At 39.4% G+C, this 12,853-nt stretch overlaps 1 protein-coding gene across 4 annotated transcripts in view; it reads left to right on the forward strand.

Annotated features, from left to right (window-relative positions):
• The window catches only part of PKIB (cAMP-dependent protein kinase inhibitor beta), a 182,850-nt gene that overhangs the window by 66,920 nt on the left and 103,077 nt on the right, over positions 1–12,853 (forward strand). For 2 of the 4 annotated variants that reach the window (XM_086707715.1, XM_025925804.2), the window contains exon 1: positions 7,708–7,838. The exons of the other annotated variants lie outside the window; for them this stretch is intronic. The gene's annotated coding sequence lies outside the window, so the exon portion shown is untranslated. Of the gene's footprint in view, positions 1–7,707; positions 7,839–12,853 lie in introns of those variants that run through there. 4 annotated transcript variants of the gene reach the window in all.

Genomic DNA, 12,853 nt, shown 5'->3' on the forward strand with positions numbered 1-12,853 from the left:
GGGTGATGGGCATTGAGGAGGACACTTGTTGGGATGAGCACTGGGTGCTGTATGGAAGCCAATTTGACGATAAATTATTTATATTAAAAACAAACAAACAAACAAACTGGAAATGAAAATTTAAAAAAATGACATGGTTGGTTCTCCTGGCTATCAGCTCACTGTCCTTAGGTTACCTGAGAGCTTCCCAAAAGTCACCTCATTAACATAACAAAAGATAAGATACCTTTATCACCCTTATCACAGGAAAGGTTTTATCACTTATCACTCCAAAGGTTTTAGGAGCTGTGAACCAGAAACCATGGAGGATGATGAGAAATATATTTTGGTTGCCATTCATCTGAATGACCAAAATATATTATTTCTTATAAATCACAATATCATATTTGCCTTACATTTATGGGATAATGTTAATTTTTACAGCTTTTCTAACTCCTGTACAGTATAAGGAAACTTTTAGAAAGGTGGGGGGGAGGTTGCAATTGAGTTAAGTGTAAATTCTCAATTTCCAAGGAGATTTTTTTGAGATGGCATTCAAGTCCATGCCCCAGGAACATCTCAGAGGCTTCCCTTTTTAGATGACTCTACCCATCCTAACTTCCATGAGCGATACTTGAGTTACGTTAGAATTTGCCTCAAATCAAAAAAGACCCAACTCATTTTTTTTTTTTTTTAACGTTTATTTATTTTGGAGACAGAGAGAGACAGAGCATGAACGGGGGAGGGGCAGAGAGAGAGGGAGACACAGAATCGGAAACAAGCTCCAGGCTCCGAGCCATCAGCCCAGAGCCTGACGCGGGGCTCGAACTCACGGACCGCGAGATCATGACCTGGCTGAAGTCGGACGCTTAACCGACTGCGCCACCCAGGCGCCCCCCCAACTCATTTTTTAAGATAACTTAGGATTCAATATAGTTATCTACAGTTAATGAGTAATTCAGGACCATAATACATAATATTTACTGTGAATAATATAATAAGTATCATGTAAATGTTATTGGACATCTGATAAAAATGTACGTTTTCTAATATAATAGAAAATCCCAGAGGCACCTGGCTCGGCCAATCAGTAGAGTATGTGACTCTTGATCTCATGATGGTGAGTTCAAGCCCTATGGTGGGTGGAGAACTTACTTAAAAACAGGGACAGAGAGAAAATTCTAGAGACACTGAGATCCCCTGGGTTAGAAGTTATTAATTTTTTAATTATGATGATCATCTAATCTTAAAGATCTCATCTCTGATTTTATGAATCTGTACACAAAAGCAATACATATAAACGTATATTAAAATGTTTTAACTATTTCTTAAATATGCTGTTAAAAATAAAACTAATTTGAACAAATAAATTATCACATACTGGTGAAAGGTCATCCTATTGAAGAAGAATAGTTGGTGTTTTCATATGTGTTTGTGTGTGTGTGTGTGTGTGTGTGTGTGTGTGTGTGTGTGTGTATGTATAAAATTATGGTTGAATAGAAAAGGGTCGATTGACTTACTTATATATTTACATAAAAATATTTATTGAATGCCTACTCTGGGCCAAGAATGTTGCAGTCCTGTACCAGTGAATGGCTCCATGGTTAGGAATTTTATTTTTATTGTTTCTAAAACATTGTCTATTTACTGGAAGAAGTTGGAAAATTCCATATATTCTATTATGGAATATAAGAACTTTGTGCTTACAGTTTAATTAGGAGACTTAATACAGATGAAAGTATTTTAAGGGCATGCCAAGAGCTTAAGAAAATACTAGTTTTCTTTTAATTTAACATTGCTATACTCCCCAAACACATGACATATGTTTGAACAAATTGATCAGAGATGGAAAAAATTCACCACTAGGTCTTCATAAGTAGATTATTTGTGAACAGGAGTTTGGGGGAATTAAATAACATTGTTTAGGAGTAGAAAGTAGTGAAAATAAGCATATCACCTACACCAATTATGAATGTTGGACTGCAGAAGCCAGTCACAGGGACTGGCAAGTTGACTAGCTTATCTGGAAAAGGATTTGGTTGGGAAATGGTAAGAATTGAAGTGAGATGGAGATGGGTGGGTAAGGTGTTCTCACTGGGCTGAAGAGTTTGGATTGAATAAGAAAGCCAATTCAGTTTATAGAGTTTTAGAGCAGGACAATCTTTTGATCTTATAGCTTCTCTTTCCCTTCAGAGAAAACTGACTTTAGCGAGAATATTCACAATTAATGGCCTTACTACTTGGGATCAGAGCACAAGGTTTCCTGTTTTCAGTGGTGTTTTTTTTTTTTTTTTAAATGTTTGTTTGTTTGTTTTCATATACTCTGCTACTCTGTGAAATGATGCCCCATTGACTAGAAGCAGGAGAAACGTATGAATGTAATGATAATTTGGAATACTTTGTTAGAATATTTCTATTTTAAATTCTAAAAGGAGAGCATCCTCTTCCTCTTCGCTCTACCTCTCACTCTATAGCCTCAGATGAATGGATTCACCAACCTTGATGATGTGGGTCTGTGATGATATCTTTTCTTCCACACCACAGAAGCAGAGTCACCACTGGCCAACTCAGGCTTTACTCCCTTCTGCCAAAGGCCACTATGTCATCCAAACTTGGTCTCAAGGCAACTTCCTTCAAGGTCACTCAAAGATGGCTGCTCCTCTGATCTGCAGATCTTGGCCCAGTTATGTTGCTGCCCCCACTGGCACAACATGGGACCTTCTCACTGTCATCATCCAGAAAAAATAGGTGGAACATTTGAAGGAATTTATGGCTTCTGTTCTATTATAAGCAGAAGAGTGTGACTGTATTTAAGGGGAGCTCCATTGGACTTTGGTAGCTACTCAACCATTTCTCAGAGTGCCTGTTGTTTGGAGGAAGAGGATGAGGTTGGCACAGAATGGTTTCAACATTTCTTTCTTCCTTCTTTTTTTAGTTTTTTAAATTTTTTTACTTTTTTCATTAAAAAAATTTTTTAATGTTTATTTATTTTTGAAAGAGAGAGAGGGTGGAGATGGAACAGAGAGAGGGAGACACAGAATCTGAAGCAGACTCCAGGCTGTGAGCTGTCAGCACAGAGCCCGATGCGGGGCTTGAACTCACAAACTGCAAGATGATGACCTGAGTCAAAGCCAGACGCTTAACTGACTGAGCCACCCAGGCGCCCCTTTCTTCCTTCTTTAGGAGTTTTTAAGATTGTTCTTTATAAGTCATGATTTGGAAAGCTAGTTCAGCATCTGATACAGATTCACAAGGTCATTCCTCCAATCTTTCTAAATCTTGTATTTTCAGGGAGAGATGTGGTCATCCTGTAGACTCTCTTTTAGTACCAGGGAACCACATATGTCCTCCAGAATGGAAGATGGCTGAAGAGGAGGAGTGGAAGATTCCATTTGCTCAATTCTCTATAACCAGATGGGACACTGTCCCAGGTACAGGACTCCTCTCCTCAGTGCATTTTGTCCCCAAGGACAGATAGTCACTCCTGGGGATGTAAAGTCTCTCTAGGCAATTTTAATCTTTTGGTTTCATATGTATTAAATTTCATGGTTGGAAAGTTTTAGAAACATTGATAAGCTTCACATTATTATAGATATCCTGGTTTTCTAAATAGACCTGAAAAGCTATCAGCTGCCAGTGTCATCCAGACTGGCTATTCGTATGGCCTCAGCCAACCTCACTGTAGTAGACTGAATGCTAGTCTCCAAAAAGATATGTCTAAGTCCTAACCCCAGTACTTGTGAATGTAACCTTATTTGGAAAAAGGGTCTTTGAAGACGTAACTAAGATCAGGAGCTCCAGATGAGATTATTCTGGATTAACCAGGTAAAGTATTTCATAAGAGAAAAGTGAAGACCACAGAGAAGAAAAACAGAGAATATTCTTGAAGGTGGAGGTAGAGATTGAAGTTATGCAGCTACAAGCCAAGGAGCACCAATGATCACCTATAGCCACTAAGAGCTAAGGAGGCAAAAAGGGGTCTCCCCTAGAGCCTTCAGAGGGAGCACTGCCCTGCCAACACCTTGATTTCAAACTTTGGCTTCCACAACTGTGAGAAAATAAAATTCTGCTGGTTCAAGTCACCAAGTTTGCAGAGATATGTTATAGCAGCCCTAGGAAACTAGCTTCTGGAAACATGGAGCAGTCTGATGGGGACTGCTGTGTGCCTCTCCTGCCCGCATCTCAGCTGGCCTGGCCCTGAAGAGAGCCCAAGTGGATGTCACTTGAAACCCTACAACTACACAGCTTCCTCCACCATTCTTGGCTTCCCCTCACAATACCACCTCCTGATTCAGTCTCTCCCATACTTTAATTCTCAGAGGGATTGTACTGCTTCTTCCTTCTCTGCACTCCAATTCCTTCACTTCCCCCAAAAAGGACTGGCTGCATAATTTGGGGGAACCATTGCAAAATGAAAATGTGGGGTCACTTTAAAACTAGGAATTTCAAGACAAGAACAGAAGAGTTGTAAGGGAACCATGGAGATGTCTTCTCTTTTTCCTTCTTCTTCTTCTTCTTCTTCTTCTTCTTCTTCTTCTTCTTCTTCTTCTTCTTCTTCTTCTTCTTCTCCTTCTTCTTCTTCTTCTTTTTAATGTTTATTTACTTATTTTGAAATAGAGATCCCCCAGGGAAGGGGAAGAGAGGGAGGACAAGAGAAAGAATCCCAAGCAGAGATTCTGGCAATGAAGAGCCTGACTTGGGACTCGAACCCACAAACTGTGAGATCACGACTTGAGCCGAAACCAGGAGTCAGATGCTTAACTGACTGAGCCACCCAGGTGCCCCAGGGCCTTTTTAGAATAGAGCCCTGTGCTACTCACAGGCTGGATACTTGTGAGGCCAGCTCTGCCTCCTAAATGTATCCACCCTGACCTTGCAGAGTCTTTGTTCAATACTGATAAATTCCACTACCTTGGTAACTTCTTCACACTATGCTTTATCCATTTTCTTGCTTTATGTGAAAATCAACTTTCTTCTGAGAATAGTTTCCCATAGATCTTCTTTCCTCAGGATAAAATGCTTATTGTTTAACTTCCTAGAGCCATGGAAGGCAGCATTGATATCCTTGTAGCTCCCCAGTATTGATTTTGAACAGTGGACCACCTCTTATATCAGCCCTTGATCTGTTTAGCCCCTTGCTTCCTGTATATGTACCTTCTGCCCCAACTCTGCACAGTCATCCACTTGGCTTCAGATCATCCCTCCACATTCATGGAAATCTTTGGTATATGACTCACTCTCATGGCTTCTCTTATTTGTTGGTGGCTTCAGTGTCCTTGTGAAAGGCCTTTCCAGTACCTTAGTCTCCAATTTCTTCATCTTCATTCTATGTCAGCCAACCTCACCCACTTTTCTTCCATAAACCATGTCATCACTACTATTAGAACTTTCAAGAAACCTATCCCACCTTGACTATAGCTTATTTTTCTCTCTCCCTCATTTGATTTATATCTGTAGCTCCTTAACTTCTTTTTCTCTCCTTTTTTTTTTATGTCTCCACCTATTCTCCTATGTAGTATTACATTAATCTCATGGCTCTGTCCTTCACCTGCTCTCTTAGTAATGGCAGCCAAGTTTTCTCCTAGTTTTTCCATCAGACCACTTGGTAAAGCCCCACAGTTGATTAAACTTTCTGCATTTAGAATCATACATTTTACAAAAATTCACACAACCGTGTGCAACTACTACCACCACCAGTTCCTGGACTCAAAAGTACTTCTTTGGATTTATGGTCAGGTTCTCTCTACCATTCTTAGCAACAGTTACTGCAAACCTTTAGGCTGTTTACCTGATGGCATCATCTCCCTTACTTTCCTATAGAAGTGAGAGACTATCAAAAATCTTCCTATTCTAAGTAGACAAAAGCATTCTACAGTGGTTTCTTAAGTCATTATTTTGTCTTAATTGAAGGAAGTGAAATTACATTTTTTCATTAAAAAACTGCTTTTAAGCACTTGTTTTGTGCTACTCTAGCTACTGAAGATAGAGTGTTCATGGACATACATTCAAGTGATTCTGATTATTTCAAATATGTAATTTAAAAGTGTATCAGTAAAGACTAATAATATTATCAAATTTAACCCAAAATACAAGGCTAACAAAACAAATTTTGTGAGTAAAAGGTATATATATAGTTGCAGAATCATAAAAATCCGATCATCATAGTATAACTCAAATATTTAAACATTTTAGTATCATTCTCTATTATAGGCTATCTCAAATGAATAGGACTCAGAATAATTTGCCTTAATAATAATATTTATAATATATTTGGCATACAAATATTTTTGATAATGTCAATAAGTTTTGAAGTTACACTAAAAATATCAATCTCAATTCCTTTAATTAATATTTGAACAACCACACAACTATGTTCTTAGAAGATAAAACATACAGGATCGACATTTAGAAAAATCATAAGCTTTATTAACAGATCTTAAGTTTAGAAAAGTTGATCAACCTTAAAGGCAGAAAAACCTAAGTTCAAAAACTGATTTGCAGTCTTAGCTATTTCACTTTATTCAAACCTTATCTAACCTCGCTGGACCTCGGTTTGTTAAATGAAAATAGTGATGATTATTACTACATTGTGGGGGTAAGAATATTAAGTAACTTAAAGGGCCTGATTGTAGCACCATTAGTTGGTATTTTAAATCAAATATTTGACTGATTATAATTTTGTATCTCACATAGCCTTTGCCTAAAAAGGGAATTTAGAAGTAGTCATTAGTGAAGCAGGTATCATAGGCCTTGGTTAGGGAGCCAGAGCAGAATGCCAATGCGAATATTGGTATTAAGATTTTAAGCACTAAAAACGACTTTCAGGAAAACAGAGGCGATCTCAGGACTTTAATGAGGACAAACCAGAGAATCGTATCTTAATTTTTTCAGCACTATTGTCATCCATTTAATATGGCTTTCTTTTAAAAAAAAATTTTTTTTTAATGTTTTATTTTATTTTTGAGACAGAGACAGAGCATGAGCGGGGGACGGTTAGAGAGAGAGGGAGACACAGAATCCGAAGCAGGCTCCAGGTAACATGGCTTTCAAAGGACACAATGAAACCCTAATAAGGACCTAATTTTCCTTGTGAGAACCTGAAAACGAAACTGGATATGGCATTGTTATCTATTTTTCTTTGCCTAAAAGTTGTTGGCATTGCATGTTCCTTCCCAATCTGTTAAAATAATCTGCTAATAAACAAGAAGACCCAGATTCTGGGTGCAGATAAGAAAACTATGCACATTCCTACCTTCTCCAAACAGTCACGAGTAGATCAAAACGCAACTTTAGGACTCTTGGAGAATACATCCCCCGGGCGCACACGATGGGTCGAACCGACAAGTTGTAGCGTCTGGGAACTGGGACAGTGGCGAAATTCCTGCACTCACATCAAGCGAATTCTTAACACAACCTGAGCAATCACCCAGGAGGACAGAGTGGCAGGAGGGTAGAACAGAGGTTCTGTGATCACTGACGAGTTTTGTTAACACGCTTGCAGGAGAGTCCTGCGCGGGGCGCCAACCAGGAAGAGCCACTGTCGCTCTTCCCCGCGAGCCTCACGGCGCCCAGAGCTCCACTGCACGCGGATACCGAGGAGGGTGTGTGCGTGGCGGGGAGGGGGGGGGAGCGCTCTGCGCCGGGGGCGGGTCCAGCCTGTCGCTCCCTCCGCCCCCGAGTCACTGCCACCTTCTGGCTGCGCCCCAGCCCAGCAGCTCAGAGGCGTCCGCATCGCAGTGGACGGGAAAGGCGGCAGGGAGCTGGAGCCCGCGTCGCAGCTCTCGGCCACAGGGAGGCTGGGCGAACCCGAGCGCGAGGACACCTGGCCCAGGCTCAGCGCGGAGCTCTGCGCGCGGCTGGTACGTACCAGGTGGAGGGATAGCGGGCGTGAGCGTGGCTGGTGCGAAGGAGGGAGGGAAAGGACTTGGGGAGTCGGGGGAGACTGAGTGAGGGAAGATGTGGTAAGTGCAACTTTCCCATTTTCCGCTCAGTCTGCACAGGCACGGGGGAATTCAAAGCAGGTGCCCGGTGTGCTAGAGCGGCCACATCATTAGTATGCAAACTGAGGTACTGTCTGGGTGCAAGGGGGAGCTTAGGTCAACAGGCATAACCTGGGAGGTTTGGTTACGTGTTTTTTGCCGAGTCTGCCCTGAAGGTGGACATTAGTGACCTCCTGTCCTGAGTTGTTGAGCCCTTAGCCTCTCTCGCCGGCAATGCCACGTCGTTTTCCTTGGGCTGCGCGTTCCCAGCCCCAGGCAGCTGCTGGCGGCCACCGGAAAAGCAGAGAGACGCGAGTTCTAACCCGCTCTGCCAGCGTCAGGCTCTGTGGCTTTAGCCAACTCACCTCATCTCACCTCACAAGTCTCCGTTCATTCTTTGACAAAATACGGGACTGATTAGACCGGATGATCCGGAGGTTTCCCCGAGCCTAGGACTCCTGCCCGGGAGTTCGCAGGGGCTTAGGAGATGGAGGGCGTGGGTCCTGCTTGCTGCTGCTGTAATCCCTTGGGGAAGCACCTGAAAGTGTCTTCTGGGGGAGATGGCCCGTCTTCCTCAGCTGGCTCCCTGCAGAATAAGGCTGAGACTGACCCTCCAGTCCCATCTTCGTAGAATTCATCCCAGGGAGCGCAACTGAACTCGGTTCCTTTGGAAAACGTTTAGCATGAGCGGGGTAAAAGGGAAACACACTTAACCCTCCAGCCCCCACCTCACCCCACACTACCCCCTCCAAAAAAAAACCCCTCAGTTATTACTAGTTGGAGTCTGTGCAGGACAGAAAGTAGAAATCTGAGCCCGGAGACCACTTAAATATCCACTTAGAAAAAAATCAAAAAGTAAAAACACAACGGTTTGTATACTGAAAAAGAATTGGGTAAGAATTACTGTGAGCGTTACATCTTTATGTACATGTAGATTCAAAATCTGTCTCTCCACTTTGTCTCTTCACAAGATGCCTTTCTTCATATCGGCGTTTCTACACATTAAAAAAAAAATCCTTCTGAGATTTAATATTCAGAAAGCTCAGAATTTGGGTTGTTAAAATGAGATCTGATGGTCATAAAGCTCACAGAAAGTCCTGTAATGGGGTAGATTGTGGATCGAGGTTGGTTAGGCCAACATTTTGAAAACCTTTTTTGTTTCCTACTGATATGATCCATACTTGAATGCCCCTCTGTAGATACTACTCAAAAGCGTTCATTTTCTAAAAAGACGCTTCAGAAGATAAAATGATTCCATTTTGAACCAAAGTATGATTTTTTTGGGGGGGGAGTCTTAAGTAATTGACTTTAGTCTGCCACATCTTTCTACAACAAAATATCCAAGGCTAATGGAATACTTATGCAGGAAATGTAAAAATGTGTCACATACCATTTGTGTTAGACAATTTTTCTCCTCTTTAGTCAATTTTAAACTAGAAATTTAGATTTTTAGAAATTTACCCCTTTCAGTGATTTTTAAGGAAAATTTACCAAGTTGTAAAAACATTATCATAACTCAGTTTTTATAACACTTTCATCACCCCCAAAAGATTCCTCATGTCCATTTATGGTTAGTCTCTGTTCTCACTCCCAACCACTAATCTCTTTACAGTTTCTATAGATTTGTCTTTTCTGGACATTTCTTATAAGTGGAATCATCCGATATGTGGTCTTTTGTTTATGGCTTCTTTTACGTTGCATAATGTTTTTGAGATTCATCTATGTTGTAGCATGTATCAGTATTTCATTTCTTTTTTTCCATTGTATGGATATACCACATTCTGTCTCTCTTCATTAGTGAATGGACATTTGTGTTGTTTTCAGTTTGAGGCTATTATGAATCATGATGCTAAGGACATTTTCATGCAAGTCTTAGTAGGTACCTATGTTTTCATTTCTCATAGGTAGATATTCATCAGTGGAATTGCTGAGTTGTATGATAAACTTATGTCTAACTTTTAAAGAGCATTATAGAGTGATTTTTAGGTAGAAGTTTTATATTTACAAAAAGTTGAAAATTCTGGAGACATAAATGTTTCTTACTGGATCATATATGATTTGATACATATATGTAGAGAGAAGGTTGGGAGAGGAAATACTTTTCTTTCTTTCGAATTTAGAGCTCAGATAATTTTGAAAAAAAGTAGTATTTCTCAGAAATAAAATATTTTTAAAGACAATTTTTTTTTGCAACAGTTTTAGATTCAAAGTAAAATTGAAAGGAAAGTACAGAGATTTCCCATATAACCGGTGCCTTCACACATGTATAGCCTCCCCCATTATCAAAATCGTCCACAGGACTGGTGCATTTATTACAATGGATAAACCTACACTGACATATTATAATCATTCAAAGTCCATAGTTAACCTAGGATTCACTCTTTTACATTCTATGCACATTGTTTGGGCAAATGTGTAATGACAGGCATCCATTATTGTAATATCATGCAGAGTATTTTCGTTGCCCTAAATATCCTCTGTTTTCTGCCTATTCATACCTCTCCCCAATTTCTTTTTTTAATGCTTAATGAGAGTAAATCAGGCTTAATAAAGACTGAATTTCCTTCTATGTCCATTGAAAATGAGAAAGAAAGCAATTTGAAAATTGTGTTTCAAAATGTTGATGAGACTCAGACCTTAATGGGCTGATAGTAAATTCAGTGGTTTTCCATTCCTTCAATACAAGATTTTAATTGAGTTAAAAAATAATTTTTCTGAATATAAAAACCCTAAAATCCTATGATAAAATAAGCTTCCTTAACCATGATGCCACATAATTCTTTTAAATAATAATTAAACATACTCTATTCTTAGATGTGGAGATCTAAGGCTTATGATTGCATATTTATGATGTGTATAAAAATCACGTATTGAGAATAAATCTAGAGCTCCTGTATTCATATTTTAAAACTTCTGCCGTTAGTACAGTGCTTTTCTGAATCTTGTTGGTCTCAGAAATTTTTATGTTAATACGCTGTATGTATTTTTTATGTTATGATCAGTTGGTGACATTACATAAAAAGAACTCCAGGTTAAGAATCTGAACATACCAAAAGTGGTTATGTTGTTGTTGTTGCTGTTGTTTTATTGGATATACAACTGATTTTGAGAACCCAAATAGTCTACTCTTCACTCAAGTGAGATATACTCTTTATTCCAGTTCTCAATGGCAAGACCAGTTTTATGCCCGGGTACGGTGCAGGCTGTGGGCTTTATAAATCAGAGTGGATTTGTGTCCTCCAGACACTTCTACTTCTAAAATATGATGGTGTCCAAGAGTTGGGTATTTAGTTGCAAAAGAAGTTCAGAGTTGTCTAAGAATAAAATAATTTGGATTCGTTATACTGTATTCCTGAACAGGAAGAGGTAATCTCACCTGGAATCCTGGATCAGTTAGAATGAGATTTCTCAGACTGGAAAGAGGGTCAAGGAAAATGAAGGCACTTTGAGATTACATAGTCTGGGGCCAAGATGGCTCGAACTTGTTTGCAGCATTTATAGGCAAAAGAAATGGAGCTAAATTTTTTCTTCTATTTCTTAAATTCTCCCTTCCCATAGTCTCTACTTCTTTAAGCTCTAAAATCTACTATGTTGATGAAAAAGAATCCCCACTTGGGAATATGGAAATCACCATGGTTAACTCTAAGACTTTCACTTTTGAGGTGGAATAAAGGAGGAAACTGATATCCAGTGTGATAGTTTCAGGAATAAAACCATGGAAGACAGGGAAGAGTTAAGCAGTCTTCCCAAGCATGCGTCTACTTAAATTACTATAAAAGTCTTTATTTCTAATCTTTATGGGCTGGGCTAATATGTCTCAGAAGAAAACACTATTTTTAAAAATCTGTGTATGTGTGTGTGCACGTGTGCATGCACATGCATGCACATAACTAAGGATGGCTTATAACTCATGTAATTACATTAGTTTATTATGCTTGTTTATCTAAAAAATGAGAATAAGTACTTCTCTTGTGGAGTCTCTGGAGCCAAGGAATACTATTAAATTTCAAAACACTGAAATAAGCCCCTCTTGTCTGTCTTTCCCAAAGAGGCCTTGCAATCTAATAAAAAGCTAGATTGTAGATATGATAGATTTTCCACATGCTAAAGGTTTATAAAGAATCCACCAAGCCAAAAGAAGATGTTATAGAGTCCAGAGCTTCCACAGAAACTACTCTTTCTTTTAGTTCCTACATCCCTGAAGAAGGAGAGCTATCATGATTGTGTGAATTGCAGTAAAGAAGCAGTAACAAAAAATAAAAAGCAGCTCTACATCTTTCTAATATGCCATGAAATTGTATGTATGTATTTATATATACTCTTGTAACTCTGACAAGTTTGGATTTGAGGGAGGTTGGACACCTAGTGTAGTAGCCCCAGAAAGAGATGTTAAAGAGTAAATTGGGGATTAGGGATGACAAATTAGAGATGAACAAGAGTATTTGAAGTCTAGAAATATTAGAAGCTGAAGATGATCAGGTTTGACAAGTGGGATATGAAGTTAGAAAGAGGTGGGAGTAAAGAGTGCTTCTCAGAGTCTTGGCTTGAGGTTTGAGGCAATATAAGAATGAGGGCAAATTTGGCAGATTTACTGGGTTGGATAATGTCTCCTCAAAATTCATGTACTTCTTGGATTTTCAGAATGTGACCTTATTTAGAAAGTGGGTCATTGCAGTTGTAATTGGTTAATATGGACTAGGGTGGTCCCCTAACCCAATACAATTACTATCCTTATAAGAAAAAAAAAAAGATGCAGAGACACGGAGGAAGACAAACATAGAGGCAGAGACTGGAGTTATGCAGATGCAAGGAATTCCAAGATTTGCCAGCAACCACCAGAAGCTAGGAGAGATCTATGGAACAGATTCTCTTTCTGAATCCCCAAGAAAGAACCA

This window comes from Puma concolor, chromosome B2, assembly GCF_028749965.1.
Source record: "Puma concolor isolate L17-30 chromosome B2, mPumCon1.1.hap2, whole genome shotgun sequence".
NCBI classification, from domain to species: domain Eukaryota; kingdom Metazoa; phylum Chordata; class Mammalia; order Carnivora; family Felidae; genus Puma; species Puma concolor.